The following is a 2,548-nucleotide window of genomic DNA, read 5'->3' on the forward strand; positions in this document are numbered from 1 at the left end:
TACAAGGCATGGTAAATATAGGAAACAGATAATACGACATGGTTCTGTCGGGGGATTGTGTGATTTCCTTGGTTCTGTCTCATCGCAGCAAAAATTTGAAGTGACAGATGGACCGGTGTTACAGCTCAGTTTAAACTGCAGACCAGTGTTACAGCTTGGTTCCAGCTCAGTTTTATTTGGCAAGCAAAGGAAAATACATCCTTGAGGCATGAGGGCAGGCCAACCCAAAAGAAGTGAAGAGAAGAGTGAGGCTCAATTTTGGCTCCTCTTTTTATATGTTCTTTTTCCTCCCCTTGACCCTGCCCTATGTAAATTGGGCTAGCCAGGAGGGCTGTTTGCTTCACCTGAGGTTCTCACTCCTGTCCGGACCTTCCTTGGCTGTTTTCGCAGGCTTTTCCCTTCCTTTGTCTTTTAGCCACTGCTATTTTGGACTTCTTTTTCTTATTCTAACTACCTAACAGTTCCTCTCTGCCTTCAAAGATCATACACAATTGTAAAACTATGACTAAAGGTAAAAATTAGCTTATGATAAGGGGCAAAGGATTAGAACTAGAACTAAACTGAGGGAAAGTGCTTTACAGATGAGAGGAGGAGGAGTAAGCACTCAAGAGTCACTTCTCTTTAAGGCACATTTCAGAAGGACCTATCCATAGATAATGGTTCTCCTGGGTCTTTCTCCTCTTGCCTTTGGCTCCGGCTAAAGGAAAATGATTAATATTCTATACAGAAAAGTGATGGCTAAATTGCTTGCATCTTTTGGTCCATAAGGTATGGTCAACTTGCTCTCGGTCTCTCTTTCTGTCTGTCTCTCTCTTCTCTCTCTCTCTCTTCAAATCAGAATAATTACAGCTAAGAGTTTTGTGAACTTCCCAGCCTCTTTAAGGGCCATGGATGGGCAAGAATTCCAATAGAGGTGATATTCAAATAACTACAGTTGGTACATGAGCCTCAATCAATCAGAACAGATTTTTGCCAGGATACTGTACAATCAGAATTGAAGCCAGCCATGAGCATGCCTGGTTGTGAATAAATCTTGACCTTCTGCTCCTGGATCTTCATGTTAGATATATCTGTGATATGGTCCTGACACAGTCTGCTTTTCTCTAACACCTAGATTTGCACCGAATGTGTTATTTAATAAGATTAATAAGGTTGATTTACTCCCTCATTAAAGAGAGAGGCACACCAATCAGAAAATTGGTTATGAAGTTCTTCTATCCCTCTGTCCTCCACTGGATCCTACCCCATTACTGAGGCTTCCAGGCTTTAGGAAAGTTGAGGGGTCACTTAATAAGTTCTTCCATTTTATTTTTCACAAGCAAAAGAATCTGACTTCATCAGAGCCCATCTTGACAAACTCCTCCCAAGTGAGAAGATAACTAAAGGATTTCAAGATGCTTTGGCGCTTTGTTATAATCAGATTCCCCCATGCAAAGAGGGCCCATCTCGTTAACCATCCCTTCACAGTGTAAATTCTGTAAATGAGTTGTGCAAAAGTGTAGAACTGGTCTGCCAAAGCATTTACGTGGTCCCAGACAGGAATGCATTAATGAGGGGTGCTGTGGTCTGTTCTGCTCTGTGATAATTCTCTCTGCATGGACCCTGCTGCCTGCTGGAAGGAGAAGCTCTGGAAGGTAACTTGTCTCTTTTATAACTATAACCAGCAGGGAAGCTTAGAGGCACACCTTGTAATTTGGGTGCTTTGAACAATGAATGACATAGTTTCTCCTCTCTCTTTCTGTAGCATAACTAAAAAGTGCAAGCTTATTAGTAAGGGTTACATATCTCTTTCCTTTATTCCCACACTTTTGAAAAGAGAATTGCAGTTTGTGCCTGCCACATCTCATTCACAACCTGCAACTGATTTCACGTATAATCTGTGTTAAATGGAATGTGTTACTATGTTATTTATTTAATAACCTTGCTGTACTCTGCAAACATAGTCAATCACAGCTAATTCCTACCAAGAGCGGCTTCTCTGAAGTACCCATTGCTATGCACACACTACATACATAATTTAACTTTATTCAATTAAATATAATACACACACAGTTTCATTGGTACCAATCAAATCTCCCTATGGCTTATAAGATTTGAGCTCGCCACTCACTCTCTGTGTGAACTTTTATTTATTCTACTTGGTAGTGGAGCTAAGGGTTGTGACTTTCTATTCTGAGGCTGAAAGAAAGAGGTATTTGAGAACAGAAAACAAAATTATACTCTGGGCTTACTGTGATAACTAAACTCAAAAAGACATCATAGAGGCCAAAGCAATTCTATTTTGGATGCTTAAAATAACTAATTAAGCTTCAAAAATATTTAGCTAACCTATAAAGACAGCTTCTTAAAAAAGAATGAAAGTGATTATGCAAAATTTCCAATATACTTTGTATTGTCTTTAACTTTAAATGAAGCTAAAAGGGTACATTTCTTTAATATTAGGTACCTAGTGACAAAATACCTTTGTGACATATAAAATGTTTATTATGATTTGTTTATAAATGCATTGATGACAATGTTTAAAATGCATCAAACAATCCCTTTTTCT

General features: G+C 38.9%; 1 long non-coding RNA gene across 1 annotated transcript in view; it reads left to right on the forward strand.

Moving 5' to 3' along the window:
• The first annotated feature begins 1,525 nt into the window (after positions 1 to 1,525).
• LOC145517780 (uncharacterized) overlaps positions 1,526 to 2,548 on the forward strand; it is a 75,031-nt gene continuing 74,008 nt past the window's right edge. The window contains exon 1 of the long non-coding RNA XR_014062324.1: positions 1,526 to 1,634. This is a non-coding gene — a long non-coding RNA (uncharacterized LOC145517780). The remainder of the gene's footprint in view (positions 1,635 to 2,548) is intronic.

Source organism: Giraffa tippelskirchi, chromosome 8, assembly GCF_054371585.1.
Source record: "Giraffa tippelskirchi isolate mGirTip1 chromosome 8, T2T-mGirTip1v1.2.pri, whole genome shotgun sequence".
Lineage (NCBI taxonomy): Eukaryota > Metazoa > Chordata > Mammalia > Artiodactyla > Giraffidae > Giraffa > Giraffa tippelskirchi.